Source organism: Vigna unguiculata, chromosome 1, assembly GCF_037176805.1.
Source record: "Vigna unguiculata cultivar grain cowpea cultivar isolate G323 ecotype 2 chromosome 1, ASM3717680v1, whole genome shotgun sequence".
NCBI classification, from domain to species: Eukaryota; Viridiplantae; Streptophyta; class Magnoliopsida; order Fabales; family Fabaceae; genus Vigna; species Vigna unguiculata.
Window position 1 is genome coordinate 15,739,769 of NC_140792.1, and position 13,567 is coordinate 15,753,335.

The following is a 13,567-nucleotide window of genomic DNA, read 5'->3' on the forward strand; positions in this document are numbered from 1 at the left end:
CGCCATACAAATTAAGGACCTCACCCCAAACCTTATACTACTTTACATGATAATGGCGCTAAGGTCAAGCCCATTCGCCGACGAACTTGTCATGCGCCCACCACTAGGAATGCAAGAGCTACAAAAGAGAGCGTCGATGTTTATCAGAGTTGAGGAAATGCGACATTATCAAGATAGGGTCCAGGCTCCTCTAACCTAGTTAGAGACAAAGAGGGCCAGCAGGGAACCCACGACACAAGAACAGAACCGCCCCAGAGAGAGAAAACAAGCCAAATTCTCTAACTACGCCCCCTTTAATGCCCCCAAGTCCCGCATCCTTGACAAAGTATTACAAGCAGAGCTCATCACCCCACCCAAAAGATTCCAGAACCCACCAAATGCCGACCTAAGCAAATATTGCCACTACCACCGAAACAACGGTCACACAACAGAGGAGTGTTAGACCCTTCGTGACAAGATAGAGGATATGTTAAAAACACAACTGGGGGGAACTCTAGGCCCCAATATGAGAAGTACCTGCATAGAAACTCTTAGGGAAAAGGCGACCAAAGAATTGAACCAAGGGAACCCAGACGGGAGCCCAAAAGGAACCAGAATGTTGAACGAATAAGAGAGGAGCCATCGCAAGGTGGCAGGCACCCAGATGAGAGACCCCCCCTGAGAGGGACAATAAACACCATATCAGGAGGATTCTCTAAGGGAGGATGCTCTTCCTCCTCCAAGAGAAGGCACCTGAGGGACATTCAATCGGTCCACGTCGTATCAAGGGGACCTAGGAGAAGGATGGTACCCATTACTTTTAGCGACTCTGACTTTCAAGGAGTAGACCCCAACCAACATGACCCTGTGGTCATAACTGTTGAACTCGAAAACTTTGCAGTAAATAAAGTGTTGATTGTCCAAGACAGCTTAGTAGACATCATCTACTGGAAAACTTTCTAGTAGCTCCAGATCCCTGCTAAGGAATTGACCCCTTATGACTAACCCATATATAGCTTCTCCGGAGAAAGGGTGGCAACGCGAGGATTTGTAGATCTCCACACCACTTTTGGGAAGGAAGGCAGACCAAAACAATTATGATCCGCTACCTTGTAGTAGATGCCCACACTTCCTACAACAAGTTGTTGGGGCGCCCCTTTCTCAATTCTCTAGGAGCCATAGTCTCCCCACCGCACCTCGCCTTAAAATTCCCCTCGGCATCAAGAGACATCATAATTGTGCACGGTGACCAGAAGGTCAGAGAGTGCTATATGGCCAGTCTAAAACTCCCATATCCCCTCCTTACGACCAATAATGTAAAAAACACGTCAGCCGCAACTATCCTCCAAGCGGAAGACCTAGACCCTCGAATCAACAATGAAGCAAGGATTGAAATAGTGGGAGAGACCAAGCTCTTCCCCTTAGACCAGCCAGACCACTCCCTACAACTGGGAACCACCATAGAGGGCAAGGGGGAAAAAGTGATCGAAGACACCCTTAGACGAAATGCAGACCTCTTCGCCTGAACAGCAGCGGACCTACGCAGTGTCGACTCTAGAATTGCCGAACATAAACTCTCTATGTTCAAAGAAGCCAAACATATCTCCTAGGAGAAGAGGAAATTGGGAGAACAAGGCGTGTCCCAGAGATGCCTACCCACTGCCAAACATAGACCGCCTGGTAGATGGAGCTGCCAGGAGCGGTACCCTGAGTTTCCTTGATGCATACTCCAGGTACAAACAAATACCCATGGCAGGAGGAGACGAGATCAAGACTGCTTTCATAACTAAAGAGGCAAACCTTTACTATAAGGTCATGCCTTTCGGGCTTAAAAACGCAGGCACCACTTATCAAAGGCTGATGGACAGAGTATTCTAGCCATTACTCGACAATAGTGTTGAAGTATATGTCGACGACATTTTAGTCATGTCGTTCAACCCCAACCAACATGCCCTAGACCTCACTGAATTCTTCAACACCATACGGAAGTACAACCTACGCCTCAACCCGAAGAAATGTACCTTTGGGGTTGATGGAGGCAAGTTCCTCGGATTCATGCTAACTAGCTAAGGCATCGAGGATAACCTGAAAAAATGCCAGGCCATCATAAATATGAGTAGCCCCAACAACGTCAAAGAAGTACAAAGGTTGGTTGGACGACTGACAACCATTGCTCGTTTTCTCCCCAAACTCGTAGACAAAACCAAGCCAATGGTGAACCTGCTGAAAAAGTCCACTAAGTTCGAGTGGAACGAAACATGCCAGACCAACTTCGACCAGCTCAAGCTACTGCTGGCTACACCACTAATTTTAAACAAACCCCATTCCGGGCTTCCTTTGCTAGTATACATCGCGGCTTCCCCCAACACCGTAAGCGCAACACTCGTGTAAGAATTGGATGGCACCCAACAACCCATATACTTCATTAGCCGCATACTTCAAGACCCTGAGACAAGATACCAGATGGTAGAGAAGGTAGCACTCGCGCTAATCACAACAACACAATGCCTCCAGCCACACTTCCAAACACATCCGATTACCATCAAAACAGACTATCCTGTACAAAAAATTCTGCAAAAGCCAGATCTAGCGGGGAGACTTTCAGCATGGTCTGTCGAGCTACCCGAATTTAGTATCCAGTACGAGCCACACGGCCCCGTTAAGGCACAATGCCTGGTGGACTTCACAAATGACATACAACACCAAGAACCCCGGCATGAATGGTGGACCATGCACGTCGACGAATCATCTAACACAAGAGGTGCCAAAGTAGGCATCGTCCTCGAAGGCCTAGAGGGCGTACTCATTGAGCAATTTCTCTGTCTCACTTTTAAAACTTCAAACAACTAGGCAGAATACGAGGCCATTGTCGCAGGATTGCACCTAGCCCTTGAAATGGAAGTCAGATGCCTCTTATACAAAACTGATTCCAAACTCACTATTAGACACCTCACTGGTAAGTACCAAGTCAAAGAAGACCTCCTGTCACAATACTACCATCTGGTAATGAACCTGGTGGGGAAACGAAAAGAATTCAAGATCTAACACGTACCCAAAAGCGACAATGTTAGAGCCAACCTCCTGTCAAAACTCGCAAGCACGAAAAAGAAAGGACGCTATAGGTCCCTACTACAGCAAGTACTCACCACCCCATCCATACAAACACAAACAGAGTGCTTCGAGGTCATAACTAAGGAGTCGTGGATAAGTCCTTTCGTTACGTACCTCGAAAAAGGGGAGGTACCCGCCAACCAAGAAAAAGGATGCGTCAGGAAGACGGCAAGATACACGTTGATAGTCAGAGAACTCTTCAGAAGAGGCTTCAGCAAACCACTACTCAGGTTCATCACGAGCGATAAAGCATCCTTTGTCATGAAAGAGATACATGAAGGCACCTGTGGATACCACTCCGACCCGAAAACAATGGCGGCAGGAATCACGCGGGCCGGGTACTTCTGGCCAACAATGGGACAGACTACACCAACTTCGTCAAAAAATGCCAACCTTGCCAAAAGCACTGGCCCTGTTCCCATCTGCACCAGGACGAACTCCACCACATATCGTCATCCTGGCCATTTTCCAAGTGGGGAATGGACATCATGAGACCTTTCACACCCGGAAAAGGGTAAGTTAAATTCCTCCTAGTCGCAGTCGACTATTTCTCCAAGTGGATTGAAGCTGAGCCACTCGTAGACATCACGGCCAAACAAGTCCAACGTTTTTCTGGAAAAACATCATTTGCAGGTATGGCATACCCCACACTATCATCACAGACAATGGGCAAAAATTCATTAACAAAGGCCTAACAGAGTTTTACCGAAACCTCCACATCCAACACATTACGAGCTTAGTAGAACACCCACAGACCAACAACCAAGCAGAAGCCGCGAATAAGGTCATCTTAGGCCAACTAAAGAAGAGACTCGATGGCGCCAAAGTAAAATGGCCAAAGGAGCTCACAAAAATACTTTGGGCGTACAAGTGTACCACACAATCCTCGACCAAAGAGGCCCCACACAACCTAGTTTATGGCACCGACGCAATGATACCAGTAGAGATCGGAGAACCGTCAATCCGCAAACACATTTCGAACACGACCCCAACGAAGCATGTATGAACACGCACCTCGACCTACTCGTAGAAAGAAGAGAGCGCGCACACATCCAGGACATGGAACCCAAACTTCGAGCAACAAGAAAATACAATTCAAAACTTGACCCCCAGTCCTTCCACAAAGGGGATCCAATTTAGAGGGTGGCAAGTAAAGCCAGGAAACATGACGGCAAGTTTTCACCAAATTAGGAGGGACCATTCCGCGTGCTGCAGGAGGTAGGCAATGGTGCATATCGGCTAGAACGACTATCGGGAGGACCAATTCGCAACACTTAGAACATCTCCCACTTGAAGTTTTATTTCAGTTAACTCATGTATTAGTTAGACACTATAATCAAAAGATGTCCTCTTTCCTAACCTGACATTTTTTCCCTAAGGAGGGTTTTAGCCAGGCAGGTTTTAACGAGGCATCTACCAGTAATGAAAGTTCGAGGATTACAAGCATATCTTTAACTAATTGCACGACCTCTCGACCTCTAATCTAAGAATAACTGTAGCAAAGTGGTGCAATAGTCCTTCTCCATTTGAGCTACGATGCGATTCATATCATATCCTCCTTCTTCGAGAAGATTCGTCACGAATCTTAAGGATTTATTTTTCTACTAGTTTTAATATAAGTTTATTATGATCTTGTGAAAGTCTTTATTTTTCCACAACTTAAAACTAGTTATCTTCCTCAAGGATCAAATTCATTATGAATATATTGATATTTGTTCCTTTCTAGTGGTTCCAATCCGTGGAGCACCTTTGTTGCCAACACTACCCCACCTACCTTGATATGTAACAATAAATAATTCCATGCGTTGTGTTTGACAAATTTGTTTCTCATCAACGGACCAAATGCATAATAAAGCAGTGTGAACAAGCTTCCTTTTCAAACATGCAAGCTGGTGTGTTTCATTAACTTGCTTATCCTTTTGTTCCAGTAAAATGACATCACAAACTGTAGAAGAAAAAAAATTGACAAATACATTTTCCATCATCTTTTTCTCTACTTCCTTTTCTTTTTCTTTATTTCCCCTTCCTTATGCACTTTCTATTGCTGTTTTTTCTATTCTTTCTTTTTCTATTTTGTCCTTCAGCCTATGTTGATCCTTACTGACTTGTCTTTGTGTCATAAATTTTAACTTAATTTTATGTCCCTTACGCCTCAAATAAATGGAACGTTCATCAAACTTGAGTGTTGTAAAACGAAGCCATGCCCATCCCAAAAGAAGATGGGAAGAGTCCATGGAGCAATATCACATAATACTTCTTTCACACATTGCCCTGTACTGAATTTGATACATGCTTGATTTGATTGAAAGCTTGTTGGTAACTGGAGTTTCTCCACCAATCTTTGGCTCACAACATTGTTGTCACTTCCGTAATTGAATGAAACTAAACATGGGTGGCCTTCGATTAAACACCTCACATAACAAACTTTCATTGTTATTCCTAATCCAGTGAGCTAGGATCTGAATACCAAATGATATGAATCCAGAGGCGTGGATTCGTTTTATGGATCTATCTAGGTTGGAATGCAAATAAGCAAGAAATTTGAGAAATTATTCAAAACGAGAAAATGGAAATAGATAAGAAGATGTAGTGGTAAATGATAGACGTCACACTTCCAAGAATGGAAGATAAGCCTAAGAGTTTAAACACAAAAAGGGAAAAAAGACCTTTCATAAAACTTAGGGATTCTTGAATCACACAAGAACTTAGAAGAATCACTCTCACTAAGATGGAGGAGATAAAACTCTACTATTTTCTGAATGAAACTCAACCTGTTTCATTGATTAAAATGGTTCAGCTTATATAGAAGCTTTAACCACTGGAATCACAAAAAACACATATATTCAAATTACATCCTACTTTAAAACTATTAACGATCCTACTATTTAATGGTTGATCGTAACTGAAATTATGGCAACCCAAAAGTCACAAAAAATATTTAGACAGGCATTCTCTTGTTCTCCAAAAGGCTGATGACTAAGTTGCAATTGGGTCATCCTTACAACTTGAAATAAAACTAAACCAGAGCCCATTAATTGATTAAACCAAAACATGATTTGGTAAGCCAATTTTACAATGAATTGGACCATATTTAAACAAACTAACAACTTTAAAAAATAAAAATAAAAATAACTGCAGCAAAGTGATGTATTAGTCCTTCTCCATTTGAGCTATGATGTGAGTCATATCATACCCTCCTTCTTTGAGAAGATTCATCCCGAATCTTAAGGATTTATTTTTCTCCTAGTTTTAATATAAGTTTATTATGATCTTGTGAAGGACTTTATGTTTCCACAACTTGAAACTAATTCTCTTCCTCCATGATGAAATTCAAGTTGAATATATTCATATTTGTTCCTTTTCAATGGTTGTTGTTCTTACGGAACCGAAGTCTGTAGTCCACAAATCGATGAAGGGTCTCGTACGTCTTGTTTCTGGTCAGTCTTCTCTTGCTTCCAAGGGTATTTGAGGGCGGCGCAGGGGACCTGCAAAAGACACTCTGATGCCTAAGTTAGTACTGGTAATGTCAGGGTTTCAGAGAATAATTTAATGCGTAATCAATGCATAGAACAGTCTGCTATTTATACCCTTTTTTACCTGTGGGTCCTACCTAAAATGGGCCTTTGGGCCCAATATTCCTGTTCTGGCTATCCTAGGATCCAATTTTAAGGAGAGAAATTACCAGGAGGTCCTCCGAGGGTTGGCGGTGCTCGGTACTCGGCCATGAGATTCGTTGAAGGCAGCCTACTTTCAAGGAGGGTACCTTTCACAGAGCAAAGCGGCCATGGCGTTTTGTTGAAAGCCGTGTTTCCAGGTGGGGGTGTTTTCGCAAGGTAGGCGGCCATGATGCTTGCTAAAGGTCATGTACTCTAGATGGAGGTGTCCTCGCGGGGTAGGCGGCCATGATGCCTGCTGAGGGCCGTGTACTCCAGATGGAAGTGTCAGATAGAGGTGTCCTCTAGGGTAGGCGGCCATGATGCCTGCTGAGGGCCGTGTACTCTAGATGTAGGTGTCAGATGGAGGTGTCCTCGCAGGGTAGGCGACCATGATGCCTTCTGAAAGCCGTGTACTCAGGTACGGTTGGGACAGTTGCAATCCGTGGAGCACTTCTTTTGCCAACACTACCCCACCTTGGTATGTAACAATAAATAATTCCATGTGTTGTGTTTGACGAATTTGCTTCTCATCAGCGGACCAAATGCATAATAAAGCATTGTGAACAAGCTTCCTTTTCCAACATGGAAGCTGATGTTTTTCGTTCACTTGCTTATCCTTTTGTTTCTGTAAAATGACATCACAAACTGTAGAAGAAAAAACATTGACAAATAAATTTTCCATCATCTTTTTCTCTACTTCCTTTTCCTTTTCTTCATTTTCCCTTCCTTCGGTAATTTCTATTGCTTTTTTTTCTATTTTCTACTTCAGGCTATGTTGATCCTTACTAACTTATCTTGGTGTCATAAGTTTCAACTTCATTTTGTGTCCCTCATGCCTCAAATAAAGTGAATGTTCATCAAGTTGAGTGTTTTAAAACAAAGTCATGCCCATCCCAAAAGAAGATGGGAAGAGTCCATGGGAGCAATATCACATAATACTTCTTTCAGACATTGCCCTGTACTGAATTTGATGCATGCTTGATTCAGATGAAAGCTTGTTCGTACTCAAGTTACACCCCGAATCTTTGGCTCACAACATTGTTGTCGCTTCCCTAATCGAATGCAACTAAACATGGGTTGCCTTCGATTCAACATCTTGTATAATAAACTTTCATTGCTATTCGGAATCTAGTGAGCTAGGCTCTGAATCCCAAATGATGTGAATCCAGAGGGGTGGATTCGTTTTATGGATCTATCTAGGTTGGAATGCTAATAAGAAAGAAATTTGAGAAATTATTTAACACGAGAAAATGGAAATAGATAAGAAGACGTAGTGGAAATTGATAGATGTCACACTTCCAAGAATGGAAGATAAGCCTAACACTAGTGCAGTTTTGGGATTTTAACTCGCGTTATATGCCTCGGTTATTATAAAACCGAAGCATAAAATGGTGCGGTGGCATCTTTGTAATTATTGTCAACTTTTCTACCCCGGTTCACCCCAAACCCGAAGCAGAATATGGGTTTTTGCTTCAGTTAATGAAAACCCGGTGCCAAAAGGCCTTATAGGCTTCAGTTTTATAGGCCCGAAGCAATAATGCCATATGGAGTATGTAATTTGGCCTCGGGTGGCTATTGAACCGAGGCCATATGGCAAATTAGGGATTTCAAAAACGCGATTGCACAGTTCTTTCTCTTCTATGTTGAGTACCTCTTCACGCCTCTCTCTTTTCCTCCATCCACGCTGCACCGTCCAGCCTGGTTCAACGATAGAGATCTGTGAGTGGTCTGTTGGAGATTAACGCGGTGGACTCCGACACGGAGGAGGGCGGTGTTGTCGCGACCCTTGGACGCGAGGCAGCAGAGTTGGCTCCTGGTCCTGGTGAACAGAAGAAGAAGAAGAATAAGTGATGTCTTAGAGGGGGAACGCAACAGTGAACTGGTTCACCACAAACCAACAACCCACGCACCTTCAGAAAAAAAAAAAACAACCACAACGCAGATCAAACCCTAAATCGCGAGTTCAACACTTCGTCATTCCACCTCGTAAGCTATCATCAGAGTTGCACAAACCACTGCGTCAGATTTGAAATGCAATTAAACAACCAGCAGCCAACAACGAACCAGTAGCTCCACCATCGACCACCACACACGAAACTCACCGTGCAAAACGCCGAAACAGATCCCGCCAAGGAAGAAGAAGTGGATGTACGTGGTTATGTGTTCTTCGTTTCCCTTCTGTTCCAATTTTTGAAAGTCACCAAATAGCAAGTAGCCACGGCTACTGCCATGCTACGCCTTGCCATGTGCAGTGATACAAATATTTAACATTTCCTTTTTAATGCCAAAACTCAAAAACATAACAAAGTATGAAGATTTGATTATCTTTCTTGCATGGACGAGGAAGTGAACACCGGAAGTGAACTCACGAGGTTTTGGGTTACATATGACCTCGGTTACTACACAACCCGAGGCAGAAAAACGACTATACGACTTCGGTCCACACCCGAGACCATAAGCCGACCCTTTTTGCCTCACCTTAATATGCTTCGGTTCCAAAACCGGGGTAGAAACGCAAAATTAACCGAGGCCAAATCCTCTTTCTGTACTGGTGTAACAGTTTAAACACAAAAAGGGAAAAAAGACCTTTGATAAAACTCAGGGATTCTTGAATCAGTTAAGATGGAAGAGATAAAACTCTACTATTTTCTTAGTAAAACTCAACCTATTTCACTGATTAAAATAGTTCAGCTTATATAGAAGCTTTAACCACTGGAATTACAAAAGACATATATATTGAATTTACATCATAGTTAAAACTTTTAACGATCCTACTATGTAATGGTTGATTTTAACTAGAATTATGGCAACCCAAAAGTGACAAAAAATATTCAGACAAGCATTCTCTTGTTCTCCAAAAGGCTGATGACTAAGTTGCAATTGGGTCATCATTACAACTTGAAATAAAACAAAACCAGAGCCCATTAATTTATTAAACCAAAACATAATTTGGTAAGCCAATTTTACAATGAATTGGACCATATTTAAACAAACTAACAACTTTACAAAATAAAAATCAACATAACTGCAGCAAAGTGGTGCATTAGTCCTCCATTTGAGCTATGATGTGATTCATATCATACCCTCCTTCAGCCTGTATTGATCCTTACTGAGTTGTCTTGGTGTCATAAGTTTCAATTTCATTTTATGTCCCTCATGCCTCAAATTAAGGGAACATTCTTTAAGATTGAGTGTTTTAAAATGAGGCCATGGGAGCAATATTACATAATATTTCTTTCACACATTGCTAGGTACTAAATTTGATCCATGCTTGATTCAGATGAAAGCTTGTTGGTAACTTGAGTTTCTCCACCAATCTTTGGCTTACAACATTGTTGGCGCTTCTGTAATCGAATGCAACTAAACATGGGTTGCCTTCGATTAAACACCTAGTATAATAAACTTCCATTGTTATTCCAAATCTAGTGAACTAGGCTCTGAATACCAAATGATGTTGAATCCAGAGCGGTTGAGTCTTTTTATGGATCTATCAAGGTTGGAATGCTGATAAGCAAGAAATTTGAGAAATTATTTAAAACGAGAAAATAGAAATAGATAAGAAGATGTAGTGGAAATTAAACACGCAAACGAAAAAAGGACCTTTGGTAAAACTCAGGGATTCATGAATCACTCAGGAATATGGGAGAATCTGTCTCACTAAAATAGAAGAGATAAAACTCTAATATTTTCTGAATAAAACTCAATTTGTTTCATAGATGAAAATGGTTCAGCTTATGTAGAAGTTTTAACCACTGGAATTACAAAAGACACATAAATTGAAATTACATCCCACCGAAAACTATTAATGATCCTACTACCTAATGGCTGATTGTAACTAATATTATGCCAACCCAAAAGTCACCTAAAATAATTCAGCCAGGCATCCTCTTGGTCTCCCAAAGATTGATGACTAAGTTGCAATTCGGTCATCATTAGAATTTGAAATAAAACTAAACCAGAGCCCATTATTTTATTAAACAAAAATATAGTTTTGTACGCTAATTTCGCAATGAATTGGACCATATTTAAACAAACTAATAACATTACAAAATAAAAATAAAAATAACTCCAGCAAAGTGATGCATTAGTCCGTCTCCGTTTGTTTGACGAATTTGCTTCTAATCAGTGAACCAAATGTATAATAAAGCATTTTGAACAACAAGCTTCCTTTTCAAACATTGAAGCTGGTCTGTTTTATTCACTTGCTTATCCTTTTATTCCTGTAAAATGAAATCCCAAACTGCAAAAGAAAACATATTGACAAATAAATTTTCCACCATCTTTTTCTCTACTTACTTTTCTTTTCCTTTTTTGCATTTTCCCTTCTTTCTACAGTTTCTATTGCTTCTTTTCTCTATTCTTTCTTTTTCTATTTTCTCCTTCAGCCTATGTAGATCCTTACTGACTTGTCTTGGTGTCATAAATTTCAACTTCATTTTATGCCCCTCAGGCCTCAAATAAAGGGAACGTTCATCAAGATTGAGTGTTTTAAAACGAAGTCATTCCAATCCTAGAAGAAGATGGGAAGAGTCCATGGGAGCAATATTACATAATACTCTTCTTCCAAGAATGTAGTGGAAGTTGAATATATTCATATTTGTTCCTTTCCAATGGTTGCAATCCGTGGAGCACCTCTCTTGCCAACACTACCCCACCTTGATATGTAACGATAAATAATTCCATGCGTTATGTGATGAAGGATTGACCCCAACCAAGGATGGAGGCACATGCTTAAGAAGACTAAGCATGTTTAGAAAGGAAGTTCACTAATCCTTCATCCCTTTCATTTGTGTTTGTTATTTTTTTGATTCCTTAAGTTGGCTTAGTTGAATCAACTTTAGTTGACTTGTTGACCTTTGACTATGTTTGACTTGTTGACTATAGTTGACTTGACTTAAGCCAACATGCTAATCTATGTTTATTTGCTTTGTAGGTTAATTAGGAGTAAGAAAGCAATGCTAGGTGGCGCATGGTGATTGGGGAGCATAAATGATGTGGAGGAGAGAGTAAAGCAAAGGCATAAAGCATAAAGAAAAAGGCATAAAGCATAGTTGGCTCTTTTGTCTCTCATTTTTGTAACCTTATTTGACCTAGTTTCTAGAAGCTAGGGTTAAGTTGTTGTAGAAACATCGTTAGGTATCTTTTATTTGCTTAGAGGCCCCTAAACTCTTCTATATAAGGGGTGCTCCTAGACATGTAAAGGGTTAAACATTTTGAAGTTAAAAACACTCTTGTATCTCAACCATTTGTGAGAGTTTCCTCCCTAGGGAGTGAATACTTTTAAGCCTTATCTTGCATAGCAAGTGGCGGCACACATCCACTCATCTTCAAGGTTGTCATGGCTTCTAGCCTAGCCTTGTAGTGGCGTGCTTCTCACATTTTCACCATTCCTTTCCTTTCCATTTTATGTTTTCTTCTTCCTTTAATTGTTCTTGGTTTTATATGGTTTATGTGCTTTCCATTTCCTTTTTTGTTTTGAATCAATCCATCGCTTTGTGAAAGGAACCTTTTCATCTAGATAGCTTGCTATCTGAGTGTCTAGTGGAGATTTCACTTAGCTTTCTTAATCAACTCTCACCATATTCAATAATCTTAATTAACCCTCAAATGTTTCATTTTTCTCTCATTTTCCTATCAAGTGTTTCACTCTTTTTCTTTTTCCTTTCAAGTGTTTCACACTTTCTCTCATTTGCTAACTTTTCTCTCATTTTTATTTGATCCTCACACACCTCTTTAGGAGATAAGGGTTTGAGGACCACTTTTTATCTTGATACATGAAAGAGATTTTGTTAGTGAAGCCATCATGAATGGCTTTAATGTCATACCGCCACGGTCTTCCCAAAAGAATATGGCTAGCCTCCATAGGAACCACATCACATAAGATCTTATCTTGATATTTCCCAATGGAGAAAGAGACTTTAGCTTGTTTTTTCACTTGGACTTCTTCTCCTTCACTAAGCCATTGAAGTTTGTATGGCCTAGGATGTGGTTTAGTGTTCATCTTTGACACTAATCTTGAACTCACCACATTAGTACAACTTCCTCCATTAATGATTACCAAACATACATTACCATTAACTGAACATCTTGTATGAAAATTATTCTCCCTTTGAGATGCATCCTCGTCCTTGACTTGACTTCCCATTATCCTCCTAATCATGTACAACTCTCCTACATTAGCTTTCAACTCGCCATCACTCTCTTCTACCTCTCCATCATTATCATCAGAATCGCTTGTGTACTCCCAATTTTCCTTAAGAAGAACGGTCTTCTTTGTAGGACACTCATAGGCATAATGTCCCATGCCCAAACATTTAAAACCTTTCACTTCTCTAGTTCTCTTTGGTGGATGTTCAACTTTCTTTTGAACTATTTTTCGTTCATTAGAAAGTACTGAATTGCTAGAAGAGGTAACACCTTCTTTCTTTACTTTATCTCTGTAGTTTGAAGAATTGAAATTGGTAGAACTCTTTCTTGTTGTACTCTTTCTTTTAATTTGTTGTTCTACCTGTATGGCCTTATGCAATAGATCCTTCATCTCCACAAACTCCTGCAACTCAATAACATCTCTAATATCATGATTTAATCCATTAAGGAAACGTGCCATAGTTACCTCGGGATCTTCTTCAATTTTGGCTTGGATGATAAGAATCTCCATCTCCTTATAATACTCATCCACTCCTTTGCTTCCTTGAGAATGTCTTTGTAGTTTTAATTTTAAGTCCCTATGGAAGCTAGAAGGTACATACCACTTCCTCTTGACCCTTTTCATCTCATCCAAAGTGTCCACCAAAGGCTCCTCATCTCTAATCCTTTGTCTT